Genomic DNA, 23,050 nt, shown 5'->3' with positions numbered 1-23,050 from the left:
CATGAGCCCAGCTCTCATGTCATGAGCCCAGCTCGCATGTAAACTCAGCTCGCATGTTACGAGCCCAGCCCGCATGTGAACCCAGCTCGCATGTTGCGAGCCCAGCCCGCATGTGCTGGCCCAAGTCATATAAATCCATGGTTCTAGCCCACACACAAGAGTCCAGCTATTTAATGCACCCACAGGGACCTGTTTAGGGCCCATGGCCGAAAGCGGGCATAACAACTACCCCCCAAAATTCCTGGTCGCATCTTGAGGCTAGGTATTTTCTAATCTTTTTATGGCCTCGCAAGTGTGAGCCCACCAGGCCGCACCAAGCCGCCTCGCGTGTCTCGCCTCGCATGCCTTTCATCTTTGCATTCATTTTGACAGCCGTTGGACAGCTGGCGTGGGGATTCGTGTCATCTTATGAGATGACGACACGTGTCGCCTCCTCCTTTCTCTCTCCTATCCCCTATAAATATGTGAGATTTCAATTCATTTCTCACATTTCCAAGAACACTTCCTGAATTGCTGCTCAATTTGCTCAAGGATCTACCACGGCGAAGATTATCATTTCAACAAGAACCGTCTACCGGCGGCGATATTCTCCGGGACCAGATTCATCAGGATCTTCATACACCTCTCCCACAGGTACTCTTCGATTCGAGCCCGTTTTTTATTCATGCTTTATTCACGCACACCATGCGAGCACACACCACCTGTTCGATGCGAGTTCACACACAACCACAACGCGCGATGCGAGTCCTTTTGCTCGTTTAGATACTTAGGTGCGATCCCGTGTGAGATGTGAGGACACTTAGGTGCGATCCCATACTTGTTTTTTTTTTTAGGGCCACACACTAATTTTCACCATCTTTTACAGATGTCGAGTGCGTCTTTAGCCCGCTCCTATGGATCATCTCGCTCTTCCTCGAGCCCGGCTCGCACCTCTGCTAGCCCGGCTTGCTCTTCAGCTACTCCATCTCCATTAAACCAATACCCTCCTGAGCAACGAGGCTCCAAGGACTTCCAACGCGAGCTGACCTCTCTTTCTGGTTGTCTTAGCCAACCTATCTCTCCCGGCTCAGCTATCACCCCTCAAGGGGCTTTGAACATTGCCAGAGTTGAGAACTCGATGCGAGCAGCTGGATCCGGCTCGCTTGATATTCACCTCGACCCGAACCCTGAGGATTTTACCAGGGAGAAGAATATATATAATTGGAGAAATAGGCCCGTGGACCTCTCTCATATTCCAGCCTCCCTTGGGGTAGAAGAGCTGCTAAACCGCGAGCCTGCTCCCTTGGATAAAGACCGAGCCGAGGAGATTTTAAGAGAAATGGCTGAAGAGAGGGCAGCCCGTCTGAGGCAAGCAGCAGCTAATCACCTCGACCCCATTCACCTTGATTCAGAATCAACTGACAGCGACCTGGGGAGTGCATACTATGACACCAGGAAGAAAGGAAAAGAGCCTGTAGCTGCTGAATATCCCATCCTGGGACTCGAGGGTGAAGAGGACGGCTCGCATTGGTCCTATGACTCTCCTCAGAGCGAGGAGGTGGCAGATGTTACAAGTCAGTACAAGATTTGTAACTATAATTATGCCCCCGCGGCTTCTCCTGAGCCTTATGTGCCTCCTGCCCAGCCCGAGCTCGAGGGTGAGATTGTTTTCAAAAGGCAGATCATTCCTGATGGGGAGGAGAGCTCAACTGCAAACGAGGAGGTTAAGGTGCTCGCTTGTCGCGACCTGCCTACCTCGCTGACTCAGAAACATCTGGCCGAGCACATTGAGCAGTTTCAGCTCGAGGGCCATATTGTCTTGCCCCTACCTCATATGAGATGCTATAGATTCAATCACTCGGAGAATGGAGGCAGGGTGCCTCGTATGGTCTTGTCCACCTTCCTATTAAGGCTGGGAATCTCCTCTCCTCTCCATCCCTTCATCAAAGATGTTTGCGAGTACTTCCAGCTCGCACCCCTTCAGATCAATCCAAACGGATACCGGGCCGCCCTCGCATTGTACATCATGTACCACAAATGCGGGTACCCTTCTCTAACCGCGAGGCAGCTGGGTTACTTCCTCCATTTGAAGCATTCTCCTAACGACTTTGGATATTTCTACTTCTCTGTCTGGCCGTGCTTCAATAAGAAGAACCTCATCCACAACGGGCCGAGCAACTCAGGGAAGTGGAAAAGCCCTTACTTCTATATCCACGAGGTGCCTCGAGTCCAGACTCATTTTTATTATAATCCATGTAAGTTTTCTCATGCCCGCTCTCGTCTCTTCTACCATAGCTCTTTCCTTTTAACAAGAATTTCTTTCATCTCCAGCCACCCCGCCTCGCACTGTCCTTGTGGGACAGGAAAAGATAAATGCGGACAGTCTTCTAAACCTTCCTAAGGCGGACCGGGACATCCGAAAACTCATAACGACCTCCAATCTGGTCGCATGTGGGTTTTTGAAGGAAGGAGTGAGGCTGACTCCTCAGAAGAAATCTAGGAAGAGATCCAGAAAGGGTAAGAATATCGGGCTCGCACGTCCGGGCCTGGCTGCTCGCATGCGCGAGCTCGTGTGCTCACTTTTTCCTGCATGCATCTTGTTTCACATCGCACTTTAATTCTCCATATTTTTCAACTGCTCGCATTACTTCTTTCCTTTGCATCTTGCTGTGACTAATCTATTGCTTTGTTGTTTTCTTTTTCAAAAATGGCCATCTCTCCTATCCCCTTCATGGAAGAGGCTGAGCAGGCTGCGGCCTCGGGCCCAGCTCAGCCCGCAGCTGCGAGCACAAGGGCTCGCTCTCAGGCCAATCCTCCGGCCCGCATGACTACTCTCTCCGAGCACCTCAAGGATTCAGGGCCCTCTCCTCGACTAAAGAGGCACAGAGGTAAAGAAGGAAAAACCGGCGAGCCTGAGCCAAAGAAAGCCGCTCCCTCTGATGCTCCTCTTCCCTCTTCTTCTTCTGCCAATGCGGTTGCGACCACATTCGGCCGGCTCGCCCAAGGTCACATCAGCGAGCAGGATTTAAAGGATTGGTCTTCTTCTGCTCTCGAGGTTAACCAGGATGCACTCTCCCGAGCCGCGGCCGAAGTATACTATCGTCAGTTATCTAAGGCTCGAGAGATGCGAGCCCTCAGCCAGACCAACACAAAGCTTGAGGCTAAGGTCAAGTCCCTTCAGAGTAAGGTCGCTGAGCACGGGCAAGAGAAAGTTACGCTGGTGAACAACTATAATCAGAAGATAGTTAACCTGAACGCTGCTCACGACAAGGCCCTAAGGGAGCAGAAGGAGGCTCATGACCTGGCTGCTGAGGCATGTAAGAAGGAGAAGGATGCCCTCGAGGAGAGGGTGCTCGAGCTGGAGGGATCAGTCTCTGCCCTGACCGAGGGCCATGAGGCCGCCCTCGCTGATGCTAGGAACCTGGGGGCCAGGAATTTCATGAAAGTCTTTATGAAGAAGGTTCCTAACTTCGATTGGGCGGCTCTGGGTGCGAGCACAGCGAGGCATGCTGACAAGTTGAAGCTGGAGATGGAGAGGGATGCCCAAATTGCTGAGGAGGCTCGGCTCGCGGCCGAGAAGGCCCAGGTCGCTGGTGAAAATCGTGAGGGAGCAGAGGCTGATAACCCTTAATGTAATTTTGATTAGAACTAGACTTTTGACTGGGTAAGCGGGCACCCCTCTCGCCTCGCGTTTGTATTTGAAATATTCTGCCTCGGGGCATAACTTATTTAACTTTTGTTTGTATAAAATGTCTAAGTTTTTTGTGCCCGCGTATGTCTTTACAGTGCTAGCTGGTTTTTTTTTTTTATCTTTAAATCAAACAACCATTGAAAGAGAATGCCAAGTGGAACAAGCCCGCATCGACTCGCAGGTGTTGTAGGTGTGCTCGCACTAGGAGCTCGCATGTGTCTTCTCCTCGCATCATGTAATTTTGAGTATGTTTGATGGAGGGCTGGGCTCCCTGGGTCGCATTTATGGTTTTGAGGGCCAGGGTATGAGCTCGCATCGTGGGCCTATATCTCTATCCACATCTTTTATCTACTATGTGTTCGTATTTGTCTAAGCGGGCCGTGGCCCGGCTCGTTTCATGTTCTTGGCATCAAGCGGGTCGGGGCCCAGCTTGATTTAACATGTTAATAAAACAACTGTTCTGTCCTCGCATGGGTTCCCAAGGATGGGGTCCCCTGCTGGGTATTTAATCTATTAACAGAAGTTAAAATATCAAGTGCACAAATAGAGATCAATCGTTTATTCATAGATAATGGGAAGTGAAAGGAATACATGCTTGTGGTCTCAGGGAGGCACCTATATGGCACTACCCCCCGAGACTTAGGAATATTTGAAGATAATACTAAGTCTGAAAAGAATAATATTACTGATAATACTTGCGAAGGTGTTCCGCGTTCCAGGCTCTTGGGATCAACTTGTCTTGCATATCATTGAGGTGGTAGGTTCCCTCCCAGAGCACCGATTTTATCTTGTAAGGGCCTTCCCAATTTGCTCCCAAGACTCCGTGACTCACCACCTTGGTATTTGGCATGACCCGGCGCAGAACTAAATCTCCCACCTTGAAAGATCGGGCTCGAACCTTACTGTTGTAATGCCTAGCTGTCCTCTGCTGATATGCCGCAATCCTGATCTGAGCCTCTTCTCGAGTTTCTTCGATCATATCCAAATAGAGCCGATGATTGACCTCGTTTGCCTCTGAGTCATAGTTGTCCCTTCGAAAAGATCCTGCTCCCACTTCAACGGGCACCATAGCTTCACACCCATATACCAGAGAGAAAGGGGTCTCTCCAGTTGTGGTTCGGGGTGTAGTGTTATAAGACCATAGGACCTGGGCGAGTTCTTCTGGCCATGCTCCTTTCTTCTCTTCAAGCTTTGCCTTTAAGGTATGCTTAATGATTTTATTAACAGCCTCTGTCTGCCCGTTACTCTGGGGGTGGCAGACTGCGCTAAAGCTCTTCTGAATCCCCAGCTGCTCACAAAACTCTCGCATCTCCTTGCTATCAAATTGTTTCCCATTGTCAGATATCAGTTTGTAAGGGATGCCATAGCGACATACAATAGCCCTGTATACAAACTCCCGGAGCTTTCTCGCTGTGATAGTGGCTAGGGGCTCGGCCTCTGCCCACTTAGTGAAATAGTCTACCGCAACTACCGCATACTTGACGCCTCCCCTGGCCTTCGGGAGTTCCCCAATCAGATCAATTCCCCACATGGAGAAGGGCCAGGGGCTCATGAGGGATGTGAGAGAGGCCACGGGGTTGTTGTAATAATGGGCATATCGCTGACACTTATCACAAGCTCGGGAGAATTCAAAGGCGTCTTTTTTCAGCGTTGGCCAGTAGTAGCCTTGACGGAGGATTTTCTGAGCTAGAGAGCTACCCCCCGAGTGATTGCCACAAATACCCTCGTGTACTTCCCTTAGGATGTAGTTGCATTCCTCCCCATGTATGCATTTGAGAAGAGGAACACTGAACCCTCTTCTGTATAGAATCTCGTCGTATATCACATAGCGGGCTGCTTTGTATTTTATTCTCCTTGCCTCGTTCTTTTCGTCCGGAAGTGAGCCTTCTCTTATGTATGCTAGAATAGGTGTCATCCACGTGGGGCCGAGCTCATTATTGAGGCTGCCCACCTCGTGCTCAGGCACACTAGGTTGCCTCTGTATATCAAGTGGCACGGTCCCTAGCAAAGTGCTCTCGTGGCGTGAGCCGAGCTTAGCTAGCTCGTCTGCGCCTTCATTCTGTCCATGCGGGATTAGTTCCAGCCTCACCTCGTTGAATCTTGCGATTATCCTCTGTGCGCACTTCAGGTAAAGCTCCGTTCTCGGCCCCTTAGCTTGATACCCCCCATTTATCTGATAGACCACAATCATGGAGTCACTAAACACATTCAAATTCTCGACCTTCATTTCCAAAGCTAGCTTGAGACCGTTGATCAGGGTCTCATACTCAGCATCATTGTTGGTTGCATGAAAGGCCAGATGGGTCGCATGTCTGATTTTGTGAGCCTCTGGGCTGATTAGCTCGATTCCAGCTCCTGCTCCATCACCGTTAGAGGCACCATCCACATATAGGCTCCACCATGGGGCACTATTTTGTCTTTCCAGTCCAACTTCTTCTGTGCTAGGTATAACAACAAGGGCTCCCGGCTCCACTTCTTGATGTGGGGGAAATTCTAGCACAAAATCGGCCAGGGCTTGGCCTTTGATCGCAGTCCTTGGCTTATAATCCACCTCGAATTGGCCGAGCTCAACCGTCCACTTCAACATTCGACCAGAAGATTCTGGTCTATGCATCACTTGTCTGAGGGGGTAGGAGGTTCGCACTTCTATCTTATGTGCCTGAAAATAGGGCCTGAGTTTTCGGGAGGCCAGAATCAGAGCATACGCTAGCTTTTCGAGGCTTGTGTATCGAGTCTCGGCATCGGCTAGCCTTTTACTCACATAATATACCGGGAGCTGGACACCATCCTCCTCTCGGACTACTACTGCACTTATTGCAAAGTCGGAGACGGCCAAGTATAGGATCAAAGTTTCTCCTGCTTTTGGGTTGGTCAACATGGGAGGGCTACTGAGATGCTTCTTTATGTTCTGAAAGGCTTCCTCACATTCTTCGGTCCACTTAAAGTTCCTCCCCACTCCTTTGATTGCTTTGAAGAACTCTTGGCATTTATCGGAGGATTTTGAGACGAAGCGGTTTAAGGCAGCCACTCGTCCTGTTAAGCTTTGAACATCCTTCACCCGTCGAGGGGATCTCATCTCGAGTAGTGCTTGTATCTTGGCTGGGTTGGCCTCAATGCCTCTATGGTTGACAATAAATCCCAAAAACTTCCCCGATTCAACCCCAAACACGCATTTCTGGGGGTTGAGTTTCATTCTGTACTCCCTTAGGATCTGGAACATTTCTGCCAGGTGGCGGACATGATCCCTCGCTTCTTTCGATTTCACCAGCATGTCGTCTACATAGGCCTCCATAGTCTTCCCCAATTGATGTTTGAACATCTTATTCACCAGCCTCTGATAGGTTGCCCCCGCATTAAGGAGCCCGAAGGGCATCCCGATGTAACAGTAAAGGCCCCGATCAGTAATAAAGGAGGTGTGCTCCTGATCTGGCCCATACATGGGGATTTGGTTATATCCCGAATAAGCATCCATAAAACTAAGCAGCGCGTGCCCAGCCGTGGAATCAACCAGCTGGTCGATTCGGGGTAGAGGAAAGCTGTCCTTCGGGCAAGCTTTGTTCAGGTCGGTGAAGTCTACACATGTCCTCCACTTGCCATTGGGCTTCTTGACAAGCACAGGGTTGGCCAGCCACACGGGGTAGAAGGCTTCTCTCACAAGTCCTGCCTCCATTAATCTATCCACTTCTTCTCTGAGGGCCTCTGCCCTCTCTCCACTAATCGGCCGTCTCTTTTGCCTAACCCCCTTCTTTTTCGGGTCCAAGTTGAGCCGGTGGCATATGTCATTTGGGTTTATCCCTATCATATCGGAGTGTGACCATGCAAAGACATCCAAATTCTCCCTTAGGAAGCGGGCTAGATCCTCTCTCAAGTCAGGACTTAGTTTAGAGCCTATTCTGAGTACCTTGGAGGGATCATTTGGGTCTACCAAGATCGGGATTGTGTCCTCTGCGGCCCCGGCCCTCTCGACCATTGAGGGCATTCTTGGGTCTAGATCTGCTCGAGCCTCGCTAGTTTTTTCCATTTCCGTGATTGCCAAACCTTCCGCATCCTTGAGCTCGGTTTGGTGAGCTTGGGTCGGGTTTATCAAGCGTTCAGAGGTCGCAGTTACAGTTCGAGTGATTCCGTCGGATGGGTCCATAGTGATTGTTGTTTCTTTGCGTGCCCACTTCCCTCTCCTAAGTGTTGCAGTGATTTGTTCTGGGCTCTCTTCTTCATCACTTGCTTCCTCTACAATCCCCTCTTGTATCAACATGATGGGCTGAGATGCTTCCATTAGTAAGGCCCCTGGGCGTGGTTCCACATGAATTCCCATGTGCTCGAAGTAGTTCTCGGGCAACTCCTCAATTGAAATCAAATTACAAGTCTCGTGGCCCTCAGGACGTATTCTTTTCCTGCCCTCTGCCTCTTCCATGGGGATGTCGCACTCACCTGCTTCAGCTACCTCCCTTGAGGCATTTCTTGACTCGGCCGCTTTGAGTGCCTGGTTGTAGCAGACCCTGGATTCGTATTGACAGCTCTTCAAGATGCCTACCCCCGTGGGGGTTGGGAATTTTATCGTCATATGATGGATCGAGGTCACCATCCTCATTGCCCTCATAAGGGGTCTGCCCACTATAACATTGTAGGCACAAGGCTGGTCTACGACTGTAAACATAGCGATCTGGGTGGCCATATGAGGCTCCTCTCCTATGGTCACCGGGAGCCGAATTGTCCCTTTCACTCCGATCGAGTCTCCCGTGAACCCGTACAGGTGCCCACCTGTTGAGGTTAATTCTCTATCCAATAATCCCAGTTTTTTGTAGGCATCATAAGTCAAAACATCAGCCGAACTCCCGGTGTCCACCATTGCTCGGTGAACATTCACCGTCCCAATCTTCATTTTTATGACTAGGGCATCGGTATGAGGGTAATGCACCCATTTTGCATCATTCTCTTTAAACACGATATCATCGACCTCCCTTTCAAAGAGCTCCGGGGGCCTTTGGCTTAGATGATTGACGTTGGTGAGGGGCTTGTCCTTTGCTTCCCGGGCATATCTGTCCATCGCCTTACGGCTGTCTCCACCAATGTGAGACCCGCCTAGAATAATATGAATACTACCAGCCCGAGGGACCCTTTCTTTGTCTTCTGGGGGTGGAGGAGAGACGGTATGATAATCTGTCCTGTGTCTTCGAACCTCCTTGACAACCCACTCCGTAAGCTTCCCTTGTCTAATCAAAGTCTCGATCTCATCCTTTAGTTGTCTACAATCAGCTGTATCGTGTCCGGTGGCCTCATGGTATGCACAATACTTCGAAGTGTCTCTTTTATTGTAGTCTGTGAGAGGAGTTGCCTTCCTGAATACCCCCTTCCCCACATATGTAGCATATATGTGGTCGATAGAGGCTACCAGAGGGGTGTGTGTCTGCCATTTGCTTGTATAAGGCCTTCCCGAATCTTTAGTGGTCTCTTTGCCACGGGCAGACTTTTTCGGGCTCGAACTACGCCGATATGTCTTCCTCCTTTCGTCAGGGCTTGAGGATCGGTCCCTCTTGTCTCGATAGCTTTCGCTGATTTTCAGCTCTCTCATCGATTTCTCTACCCTCTTGAAGGGTTCGGCTTGCTCATAGAACTCGGCCAAGGTCCTCGGCTCACTCGCTTGGAGGCTCTTCCAAAATTTCGATCCTTCTTTCAGCCCTGCTATCAAGAAATTTTTGATGGTCTCCTCACTGGCTCCTCTCACCTTGGGGACCTCGGCGTTGAACCGACGAAAGTATTCTGCCAAGGGCTCCCCCTCCCTTTGCTTGATGTTGGCTAACGTGTCCACAGGAGGCGAATAGTGGAGGGTCGACTGAAATTGTCTGACGAACAAGTCCTCTAATTGCCTCCACGTTCTTATGCTAGCCGGTCCCAACTTGGAGAACCATTGTTGGGCACTACCTCTGAGTGATGCCGCGAAGAGTCTGCAACGGGTCATCTCCGGCACCTGATAGACTTCCATCTCAGTGTTAAATTGAATAAGGTACTCCGCCGGGTCGGCTTCACCGTTGAATAGAAGGTCGGGGTTGTGCCTAAACACCCGAGGTAGGGGGGATGATCGGATAGCAGCCGTAAACGGAGAGGGGGCAGCCGAAGCAGGGGGCCCTCTCTTCTCTTGCTCCATCTCATCTAAGATCCTTCTCAGGTCCCTTACTCTAACAACTTCTCCTTCTCTGTCACCTCCCGCATTACTCGAATGATGTGAGCCCTGAGGTCGTTCGCGGCGTCCCCCTCCTCCAGCTCGGTCCTGCGACTCCTCTTCACGATTGTATCTGTGTCTATGTCGCTCCTCCCTCCTGGGTGAGGTGTGTTGACGTCTTTCCGGAGGGGTCGTTGCCCGTTCCCTTTTCGAGCCTCTTTTATCCACGGGCTCTTTCTCTTCTCTCTCCTTCTTACAATTCTCCAATTTGAGCCTGAGGTCATGTTCGCTTAGTTTTCTACCCACTCGGTCTAGCACGCTAGTTGACCTTGCCTCAGATGAAGCTGGCTTCGGCCCCGATCTCGTAGAGATCTGGCTGCCCCGCTCATCATGGCCTTGGGGTATATCTTCCTTTTCACGTGATGTTTCTTTCTTCTGTTTGGTCTCGGTTGCCACGTCATCAAAATCGTGGATCAGCTTCTTCTGAGGGCCTTTGCCCTTCCAGCTACGCTGTGAGACCTTGAGGCGGCGCGCCTTACGCTTGGCGTTCCGGACCGAGCTTCTTTCTACCTTTGACATTCGGGCGTTGATCTGATTCATCTGATCGGCCAGCCCTTCGAGATACGTCATCACAGCCTGCCCGTCCACGGTTGCAATTGGTGGAGGTGGCGCCTGATTCTCTGGGGGCGTGTGTTCGAAAGTAGGGTCCTTCTTGCCTCCGCTCCCTGGTGTCGTCGCTTGCTTGCTTTCTTTGGTCATCTTTCTCCCTAAGATGAACGAGACCCCCTCCTTCTAGCGCCAAATGTTATAGGGAGAATTTCGTATAACAATGTTGTGGAGGTTAATGGGCGGAACAAAGATCAAGGACGGTGTTTGAGGGCGGAGGAAGGTTGTTTGGTGGTGGCTGAGCTTGTATGTGGACTCCTTAAGAAAGAATAGGGTTTGTTATTCTCTGTCAAGTGTCGACTCATATCTCATACAAGTGCCTACGTACCCTATTTATAGGGATCAAGCCTCACGTAGTTCTTGGGGAACAAGTCACGTAGGCTAGGGTTAGGACTCTTCAGCCCGTGTAGCCAAGCCCACGATAAAGTCAGGCCTTCAGCCAATTAGTCACGTAAATCTCGATCGGCTCCACACGCTTCCTACAATCTCGCGGCATCTCCGCAATCCTTCCCGTGATTGTAGGAACAACCCGTGTCGATCCCGAAATCTACGAGCAACTCAGTCATCTATGAGTCACTTTCCATGTTGCACACAAAGTCTTTCGATGCGGCCCGGCCTGGTCACCTCGGCCCGCACCGCCTTCAAACAATAAATATAATCTTACCTCTGTTTCTATAAGATGTGGGCTCATGAACTCAGCCCGCGTATGGGCAGCTAAGCCCACCTCGCATGAAGGCACCTGAGCCCACCTCGCGTGGGCACAACCGAGCTCGGCTCGCATATGAGAGCCCAAATGACAAATATGAGCTCACCTTACATGTGTGAGCCCAGCTCGCATGTCCTCACTTGAGCCCAGCTCGCATGTTTGAGCCCAGCTCTCATATCATGAGCCCAGCTCTCATGTCATGAGCCCAGCTCGCATGTAAACTCAGCTCGCATGTTACGAGCCCAGCCCGCATGTGAACCCAGCTCGCATGTTGCGAGCCCAGCCCGCATGTGCTGGCCCAAGTCATATAAATCCATGGTTCTAGCCCACACACAAGAGTCCAGCTATTTAATGCACCCACAGGGACCTGTTTAGGGCCCATGGCCGAAAGCGGGCATAACATAGACCTTAAGATCTTTCACAAAATTGTGTAAGTTTACATAGTTTGTTCACACTAAAACTTTATTAGTTAAATAGAATAAAAAATATGGATATAATACTGAAATTTTTATTAACATACTATTGTAATTTTGAGAAAATTAAAAATGAATAGACTTGTAATTTCTCTTTTTTAAAAGGAAAATAAACTTGTAATTTGTTATACTTATTCAAAATTATTTTAAAAATGAAAATATTTTAATATCCAAATTTCAAATATGTAAGAGTACATGTATTTTGTAAACATAATTTTTATGTGTTAATTTTTACAATTACAAATGTATAAACATGACCCAAATAATGGTAAACTTTTGACTAAAACAACATAAAAGATACAAAAAATCAACATAAAAAATGTAAAAAAATAATATAATATTCTTGTCACCTTACTAAAAGATACCACAGGCATCAAGAACCAATTAAATTGAACATTAAAACCATCCTAACTCTTTTATTATATATGATTTGTATCATGAACTACATGAACTATACCATATAGAGATTATCCAATTCTTCAAAAAATCTCATATACTATTGCAGCATTTCAAGCATCCATAAGAGATGTTCTAATAACACTACCTCAATAATATCATTGCCATGTTTACTCACTTTTACTTCTAGTAGCACTTTTTTACATATTCTTGCATCATAATGCATAAGATTAAACTACGCGAAATATGTTCAAAACTAAAAAATCAACATAATATAGGTATAAATATGATATTGCTAATTGATTACTTCTACACGAAACATTTCCTAGCATACAATAAAATAAAAGGCGTGAATCTGATTAGGTGAATGCAATTTATCAAATGTATCCACATAGATGCTATTTTCTGACAAATTATTCACACCTCTTATACATTTAAAAGAATAACCCGATATTAGAAATATCAATAAAGTCTTAAGATGGTAGGTGTCCTAGATAGCTTTCGATATCCACATATATGCTATTGTCATAAGATGATTGCTCTGTCTCAAGTAAATATAAAATTCTTATGTAAACAGTAAACGAATAAAAATCACATCAATCAAATCGGAGGCTTCCTAGAAAAAAAATTCTCAATCAAACCAAAGGCTTCCTAGAATATTGTAAGACGTTTCTCATTGTCGTAGTCATTAATCGTCTACATTTTCTTTTCTGCAGATGCAAACTCAATGGAGGCCTATAAATCATATTATCAAAAAAAATTGAGATCCACAATGAAAGGAAAATCTTATAGGTAGTGAAAATAAGTTTAGATACTTTTTCGCATTATATTAATCCTTATCGCGACAGAGTTTATTACATCAAACTTATTCTATTTTGAATTTAAGCCTCAACGGCCTTTAAGGACTAATCACTTAAATTCTAAACAAAGATAATCGGTTCTAGACTTCTAAACTAAATGCCTGTAAAGTTTGAAATTTTTTATATTTAAAAAGTAGTTAGAATCTAAATAGTGGTAGCTATTTCTAAAATTCTGAATTTCTAATATTTTTTGTCCGATATTGGATTAGTGTTTATGTAAACTTAAGTTTAGAATTGGTTCATTAACAAATAAGTAAATTTTGGTAATTATTGAAATTAAATTGAAATAGTTGCAGTCTTGAAACTGAGTTGAACACGCGAAATTCTGCAATCTTCATGATCATTTGTATCATACTAATGTCATAAACAAAACACAATGCAAAAATTAGTACAACATGATCACTCAATATTGTCTTTCCTATTATTATTGAGTTTTCTAGTGTTAGTTAATTTTGGAAAAATAGCCAAGAAATTGAAAAATGCATTACTTATAGTTGTAAGCAAATCTGAGTATTTACAGCTACTTGGCAGGAGGTTTGAAAATATGCACATGTCTATATAACTATATATCTTTGTTCAAAAAAATTTTTGAATAGAAGTTTAGCATTTATATTTTTACTCACAAAATATGTAAATATGTTTTCTTTAAACTTAATTCACTTAAGCCACTTTCATTCGAAAAAAGGGAATATTCGAATTGTATAAATATATTATCCATGTACAATGTATTAATCAACAATTATTATTTATTAAAAATAAAATATTTTTATTTTTATTTTAATTAACATTAATTGATTGATATTTTGTATAGTAACCATAGTAATGTCATCTTTTCTTAAAAATTGAAGCTCCTGTTCAACAAAATTCATCATTATTGTTTACAATCTCTCCTCTTTCTAAATAATATAAATTATACGATTCTACATAAATATTTTGTTATCGATTAATTCGAGAGAGGTATCGATAATTCTTCCCGTTTCATTTTTTTAGTTGATAAATATTGTTTACGCGGTTATTTCAGTTTATAAATATTGTTTAGATGATGATTTTAGTTAATAAATTTTTTTATGCGGATATATATATATATATATTAAACACATTAAACATATGAGCTCAAAATCATTTTTTGTCAATTACTCCTCCAATAGCATTAATGTATATAAAACTTTAATATAAAAAGTTAGTTTAATATTACTTGGCGTCAAATTACGGCCGCCCTTGTAGTTTAAATTTTGGAAAATTGAAAAATATAAATATTAAACATTAGTTATTTTAGTATATGTTAAATTTAAAATTACAGTGTTACACAAACATGAAAATTAGAGCATTAAAATACGCCAATTATTATGCTAAATGAAAAGTTTGATTCAATAATTTATTTCAATAATACTCGGCGGTGTAGTTTAAATACTATAAAATTAGAATGTTTCTTTTCTCAACAAAACTCTATAACAAATGCTCTATAAAAATTAATATTTAACGTTGTTTTAATATCCAATTTGAGTTGGATTATAGAATATATAGTTTTAACATTTCACCTGTCAAACTAATAAGAAAATAAAGTAATAAAAAATAGAATTTATGTTAGCGATACAACATGATTTAAATATAAAATATCAAAAATTTTAGAAAGACACACACACACACATATATATATATATATATATATATATATATATATATATATATTTAAAGTATTTGTTGTGTTGGAAATTTAAAAATATACATTTTCTAACGCACAAGAGCATGAAACTTTTACAAATTATTAGAGTGATTTTTTAAAATTCAAAAGTTATAATTTATCATTAATTTTCTTTTTAAAAACTGTATTAAAAAGGTGATTACAAATAAAAGTATAAAAATCCGACAATGATATTGGCTTTTATGGTTTACACTTAAATAAAAGAAAAACATATGTATACCAATAATATGTTCAAATTTTCTTTTTTTAATAAAAGTTTAGCATTTATATTTTTTTCAAAAAAAATATTTTTTAAAAAAATATATGTAAATATATTTTCTTTACACCTCGTTAGAACGGAGTGAGAATTGAAATTCAATATAACTATATTATCGATGTCAGGATGTACTAATCAATAAAGATAATTTATTAAAATCATAACATTTACATTCTCATTTAAATTAGCATTAATTTAGTCAATATGATTTGATAACGTAATAATGTCATACTTTCTCGTGACCAACAAAATTATCATTATTTTTTACAATATTTCTTTTTTAAAATTTTGGAGATTTTCATTAATTCATTCAATATTTGAGATTTTAATATGAAAATATAATAGACCTCAAAATCAGTATTACATAAGGTTACATAAGTTATCCACACTTTTCATACCTTTATATTGCACTTTTATCTTCATAAAATTTTTATGTTCATATTTTGAATGAGTATAATAATTTTCTTCCTCATCATATTCATTATAGTCTAGGTCCTCTTCACTTTCTTCATTTACTACAGGGTCAGGTTCATTCCGTTGTTGGTTAACTGATTCTGCGGGCTGTGCCCTGGTTCCTCTTCTACGGGGTGACATTGTTCTGATGATGAGAATTTGTCAACATAGTTGTAATTATAACAGTTATTAATTTATTCATTGTAAGCATGTCATTTATTATCTAGCATGTTTTTATAAAGTGCAATAATATGGACATCAATTTCTTGATAACTGCTTAGATATATATTTCGTAAGGTCTCCCACTTATATCTTGTGGGACAAAACAACTAGCTAAGTTCATACATGCCTGATTACAATACATTACTACTTGTCATGAATACTGATATGCACATACATAAGCCGTGTACCCTGAAGGGCTAGGAACGCTATCTACTACCAGCTATCCTATCAAAATTGGTGACAAGTCACCCAGCCTTCTTCAAGGTCCATATCTAGTCACTAGTCCCGTAGTCACTGTCACTGCACGTGAGGTCACGCACCCTACTCATCGCTCCTGCCAACATCAGCTCTGCATCAACCACCGGGATGTTTCCCTACAATCGTTGTCATCCTCATCTGAACCCTGGTACAGAGCTCGATCACATCAATCTCTCTGCGGGCTATGGCTGGAGAAGCAGCTCTGAAATCCCCTGGTTATCCTAGTCTGATGGCTCTTTCAGCTGTCAATGTCTGGCGTAACTCCGCAATACGAGCAGATGCCGCATTAATCTCAGCATTAAGTTGAGCCACCATCCAGTCGTGTACAGCTACATGTATGGTCGCCGGGGTGGTAAAGGTGAGTCCGGGTCGCTAGAGGATATGTCGTAAGCCTCATAAACTTGTGCATATATCCCATCTCCATCATCATCATCAGTATAGGGCATAGGGCTCTGAATCCCTGGGGGTGGGGTAGGAGAGCGAATAGTCGGGTGAGGATACATCTCTACATCCCTCCAGCCTACATCATCTCCTTGGGTCATTTCAACGTCATTAGCTATGGGGACAAGAAGGTTAGTCTCCTCCTCTGGGACATCCTCAGTAGGGTCATCATCTGAATCATCAATGGGTGGGTTCTCTGGCTCAGGAGTAGGGTCACGTTCAGGAACCATAACATCCTCAACAGGGTCAACCTCCCTCATAGGCTCCACTGGTACCTGACACAATAGGCAAGGTGTTACTAACTTAGAGTCGAAACTCCCTTGAGGGTAAAACTGTCAAGACTACCCGTGTAGCCCGACGACGAACTTGACTTGAGCTCTAATTGATTATTTTATTATTCTTACGTCTACGTATTTTATATCCTATCGTTTCCAAGATTTGATAACCTAAGGCTCTAATACCATTTCTGTGGCGCCCCAAAATCCGGGGTCGGGAATCTCGGAGGCTACGCCATCTAAACTACTACAACCATATAACTCACACTACAATATATAAATACTCACGCTTCACGACCCCACACTTATCATACACACACACTTACAGGTTATTGTCTTGGAAATGAACTATTCATAACTAGAGTAATTCAACCATCAAGTGATAATTATTACAACCCAAAAGTGATTAAGTCTTATCGGTGAGTAACCTTTAAGTAAGGCTAGTCCGTCGGACAAATATACGTTTCTTGTACCTTACATAAGTCATACTTATAAATAAGTCGAACTAAAAACAACTGAAAACTAATCTAGCTTATTCGGACTACCTGTGGTACAGCACCAAACAATCTATGGAACAGCTGGCCATTTCCTACCCATTTCCTGGCTGTGGTTCTTCTGGAAGGCATCTTGATTCACTGTTGTGTTGTGTCAATTTAAGAAAACAAGTGTCAGCTATAATGCCCAGCATAATAATGTACAATATGCAAATGACTGTATGATAACTTACGTAAAACATCATATATGATAGTTATGTTTTATTCGAAATTAGTTTTCCTTGGTGATACACACCTTCTTATAAAAACAATTCTTTAATGGATTTTATTATCATGCGAATACCTTAAAAGTAAACCCAGCACCTAGGCTTGGGTTACGGTATTGCATAACAATTCCAATTGGAAGAATTAGGACATTCGTTGGAGCCACCGCATACGATGATCAGTCGTACTGCGATAAAAGTAACCTTTTCTACTAGTAGAAGGATGACACCTTTGTATCCCGGTTATCACCCTTGCCGCATACGGGCTATGTGTCCTCATTTCGGGTATACACACACTTCGCAGGTCCGTAGGTACATATTGTACTATCTCCTACGGTACCAGTAGTCTATCCAAAACATGAAGTACTTGGATTATACCCATCCCTTGTCCTTTAGGAGATCCTATCATATCCCGGGAACTCGAACCACATCAAAGTTCCCCCAAGCGTTTTGCTTGTTGATAGGCATAGCTTTACTTTATATATATACACGTACTTCCGAAAGTTTTCGGAGAAAGTACTAAGGATGTGAGTTGACCGTTGTCAACAGAATATTAAATAAGGGGGGAAAGTTTCTCCTTGAAACTATATTCAAAATATTAAATAAGTCGGGATAGTATCCTTCGACGATCTGAAATTATTCGAATGATTTTTGAAATCAGAAAGTAATTTAAATCTGGTTATTTGATTTTTAAATTATAAATGAACCCTTTAATAAATAATAATTAAATGATAAATGATAAATAATTAAACCTCGAATGAGTTTACTTTCTAAAAGAATATTTAAAATAATATTCCTCAACTAGTTTATGTCTACGTAATTAATAATCTTTAATGTTTAATCGGGTTTGAAATACATAATCGTTGGAGTATACTTCTCCCATAATAAAGGAATAGGTATAAAATATTTATTATTCGAACAATAAAATATAGTTGAGGGAATATGATCGTTGGGAAGTCGTTATGATAAAAGTTTGAGGTATCTTAATGTTTCGTAAGTAGACGTTAAGTCCCTTTAAAACATACTATTATGGACTTGTAATTGTCCTATAATATCACCGGAACGATTCCCGGGTTTTTATCTTGAAATCTCGACCGACACTCGGTCTTATTATAATACGCTACGCTTATAGCGAAATTAAACATTTCACGATATATATTTATTGTACAACATTGCTATATCATACAAAATTCAATAACTACGTATCATGGCAAACATGGTACTTATGCAATGATAATAAAACAATCCTTTCACAACACAATAACAAATGGAGTTGGGTTCGTAAACTTTCCTGGGTATCTCGAGGTGGAGGATGCTCTAGGTTCCGCTCGAAAATCTATAATCATAACATAATTCACTTCGTTAGGTCCCGTTCTAATTTACGACGACTCGCACTCATGCGCTACTTATTATGCGCCCTCTCAACTTATTTTACCCTTATTATTCCTTTTAAGTTCTTATTCACATCATGGTCGCTTCATTTTTCTAAGTATCTTAGGTTTATTTTCATTTTCGTCGTCGACTCTGCTTATGGATTCTACGTTTTCTAATCACGCGGCCTCGGCTCCGATATTTTTATAAAACTTAAAAATCACTATTTTCATTTAAAATTTTTATGGAAGTTAGGAAACTAAAAATTTTACTCTCTGTAAAAATTTCATGATTTATGAACACTATTAAGTCAATCCTTTATATTTTCAAAGTTCGTAATTCGTAGCAGTTTTTGTCGCGTAAATCACTTTTAGTAAAACGGCCATAACTTTTGATCCGTAAATCGGAATCAAGCGATTCAAGCGCCTAAACGGTACTTATAACATTTTCTATCATAATAAAGGGTTATTTTTCAAGAAACTACTGTTTATAACTTCGAGACTTTCTGCAGAAATTTAAAGTTACGATTTGTTTGTTTTAACGGAATTACTTTTACGATCGGGGTTTCGTTTTACGCCCTAACTCTTAACACAACCACCAAAAATCATCATCTCAATATCAACACACAAACTCCTCTCAAGAACATCATGTTCTTGAGGCAACAACAATCAACTTTACATCTACTTAACTAAACATCAAGATTTCAACAATGCCACTTCTAAAACTAGGTTTACAACTACATACTAAATGGATCTTGAAAATGAATCTTAAATAAAGTTGGGCCAAAGATTTTTACCTTTCTTAAAATCTTGAGATGTGTTCTTGAGGATGGTGGAGTCTTGGAAGTGCTTGGTATGATTTTTGGAACCTAAAACCACCATTGAAATCAAGAAACCAAAGAAGAGTTACTATTCATACTATTCACTAGTGACTTTCTTGATTTTATTTCACCCATCAAACCTTGATAAACAGAGATGAAAGAATTTTCTTACCTTAGGTTGATTGTTAGGAAGCTTGAGAATTAATGGGATGATTTTACCATGGCTAGATTTTGAGATTTGAATTTGAATTCCACCCTTCTTCTTGAGAAAGCCGAATGGAAAAATAAAGGGGTGAGGGGGGTTTTATGCTTGCTTCCTTGGGTGCTTCTAGGAAATGGAATGGTGATATCTTTCTATTGATTTTTATTCTTCCTATTATAGAATCCTGGGTTTATTCCTTGTTGCAAATCTTGAGGACAAATCCAAGTAGCTTGCTAGCTTACAAGCTAAACTACATGTGTTAGCTTCCTTAGCACACTATTTGGCTAGCTTGCTTGATCATCCTAAGATTAGCTCACTATTTGATAAAGTAACCATGGTTACTTTGTGATGAGGATCAAGGAATGAATATGTTAATTGGGATTTGGCTATGTATACTTGTGGTGATGTTCAATTGGAGAGGATGAAAACATGGGTTATGAAGCTTACTTGTACAACAAGGAATAAAGGAGCGATGCATGAAGTTGGACAAGTAGCTGACTATTATATAATTATTAATTAAGAATTTTGCTTGCAAGTTTTTACCTTTCACTTGAAAGGGTTTTTCTTGTTTTAAGCACTTAGGATTTTATTTTCCTATTTGGATTTCGTTTTGGTCTTTTTTCTATTCGGGTTTGGTTTTTAAATTTGTTTCCTAGAAGGATTCCGATATTGGCTAATTCAAGATGATATTGAATTTCTCTTGGAATCCTATTGGGTTTGGGTTATTGTCTAAGCCTATAAATACCCCTCTCATGTAATCTTTTAAGGGAGACAATGGATGATATAAAACTTTTGTTTTGAGATAAACTATGAGTAGCTTTTCTTTCCTCTAAACTTCAATTACTGGATTGTTTTGAAGGTTAGATTCGAATTACTTAGTTTCTGGATTGATCTAAGCAATTTGAGATTCAAAGTTCACGTTTCTGGATTGATTGTGTTCTTTTGAAATATCATGTTCTTTTCTTATCCCTTTTCTTTTTCTTATTTTTGTTTCTTTGTGGCGCGATCCACATCAATTTGGTATCAAGAGCCAAGATTTTTTCTCCAATTTCTTAATTGTTGGGAGATCTAGGTTTCAAAAAAAAAAATTACTATTCATGAGTTACTGTTCACGAGTATTGTTCCTGGCACTGTTCACGAGTACTGTTCACGGCACTGTTCACGGGTACTATTCATCAAAAAAATTCAGATTTTTCTTATGGCTACGGATGAATTGCTCAGAAAATTACTTGGAAAATTGGATGAGATTGATAAACGTACTCAAAAGCTTGCTAATTCAACGAAATCGAGGTTTGATGAATTGGATAAAATTTTAGTTAAGGTGAAAGATAGTGATGAAGTTTATGATCCTGGTATAGAGCTTGGTTATTTTACAGGTTTGGGTAGCATAGATGATTTTGTTAAATGGGTTACACAAGTCGACAAGATTTCTGCTTATACAGGTTGGACTGAGATGAGAATATTCAAGATTGCAACGCTTAAGCTTACAAAGAAAGCAGGCTTGTGGTTTGATAATCTAAACATAAAAAGAGTTAGATCTGGAAAAGAAAAGATTATGACTTGGACATCTCTGAAGAAGAAACTTTGTGCAAAATATATTCCTTTGCATTATAAATTCGAATGTATAATGAAGATGACATCCCTCTCTCAAGGTACTATGAGTGTTTCTGAGTATACTTCTGAATTTTATAGATTGCGCCTTATTTGTGACTTGGAGGAGACAGAAACAATGAAAATTGGAAGATTTATTCGTGGATTGAATTTGCCAATTTATCGAAAGGTTAAATCAAGTCCATATATCTCGTTTAATGATGTATGCAATCTTGCTTTGGAATTTGAATCTTTTCAACAAGACGAGAAATTGAAGTCTTCCCTTCACGAGTTCACTCTTTTAGAAGAAACTAAAGAAGAAGACTTTATCAGTGTGGAGAATGTTGCGGATCTTGTTGCTGATTACCAGGTGTTACGTGTGGCTACTACATCAAGTTTCGATGAAAAGGATGAACCGGTTACAAAAGAAGCTATGATAGAGAAGCATGAAGAAAGAAAGTCACTTGTTGCGAAAGGTTTGGTTGTTGAAGAAAATCAAATAGATACATCTCTTAAACTTGTGTACCGTGACATGGTTGAAGAGAAAAAGGTACTAAAAAATATGTTCCAAACTAAAGAGGTTGTGTACACTGAAAACAACATCGTCCTAGTGGAACACAATGATTTTCTGGGGGTAGAGAACTTGTTGAATGCACCGATCTCATCAAACTATCTTATTCTTTCGAGTTTACTTCCAAAGATATTGCTGATGGAATGAAATTTAAGGCTTCCAAGTTCTACGAGAAATCACCTCATTGTGTGCTTATTCTTAAATACTTTAGAACTCGAGGACGAGTTTTTTTCAAAGGAGAGGAGAATAATGAGGATCAAGGAATGAATATGTTAATTGGGATTTGGCTATGTATACTTGTGGTGATGTTCAATTGGAGAGGATGCAAACATGGGTTATGAAGCTTACTTGTACAACAAGGAATAAAGGAGCGATGCATGAAGTTGGACAAGTAGCTGACTATTATATAATTATTAAATAAGAATTTTGCTTGCAAGTTTTTACCTTTCACTTGAAAGGGTTTTTCTTGTTTTAAGCACTTAGGATTTTATTTTTCCTATTTGGATTTCGTTTTGGTCTTTTTTCTATTCGGGTTTGGTTTTTAAATTTGTTTCCTGGAAGGATTCAGATTTTGGCTAATTCAAGCTGATATTGAATTTCTCTTGGAATCCTATTGGGTTTGGGTTATTGTCTAAGCCTATAAATACCCCTCTCATTTAATCTTTTAAGGGAGACAATGGATGATATAAAACTTTTGTTTTGAGATAAACTATGAGTAGTTTTTCTTTCCTCTAAACTTCAATTACTAGATTATTTTGAAGGTTAGATTCTAATTACTTAGTTTCTGGATTGATCTATGCAATTTGAGATTCAAAGTTCACGTTTCTGGATTGTTTGTGCTCTTTTGAAATATCCTTTTCTTCTCTTATCCCTTTTCTTCTTCTTATTTTTATTTCTTTGTGGTATGATCCACATCACTTTCTTACCATGGTTAAGTAGTGCGTTACATTTATTTAATCGTTTACGCGTTCGCTCGGTCGCTTAAGCGTTTTCGTAATACTTACTCGTAAATGGTTCGCGACGTAATTCATTTCGTATTTATTCCTTATATTTTGAATTATCATACTTGAATATAAATCCGTAGGGTTTTAATCTTGTAATTATATTGAGATTCCCGTAATCCTCCATGAATCGTAAATACGGTCATTTTTCAAAGTTCGTTTTCTTCGAAAACTAATAGCGTCTATATACACTCATTTGGTAC

Source organism: Apium graveolens, chromosome 9, assembly GCF_009905375.1.
Source record: "Apium graveolens cultivar Ventura chromosome 9, ASM990537v1, whole genome shotgun sequence".
Classification (NCBI taxonomy): domain Eukaryota; kingdom Viridiplantae; phylum Streptophyta; class Magnoliopsida; order Apiales; family Apiaceae; genus Apium; species Apium graveolens.
The sequence above is the reverse complement of the archived record's forward strand: the minus strand, read 5'-3'. Positions refer to the sequence as shown.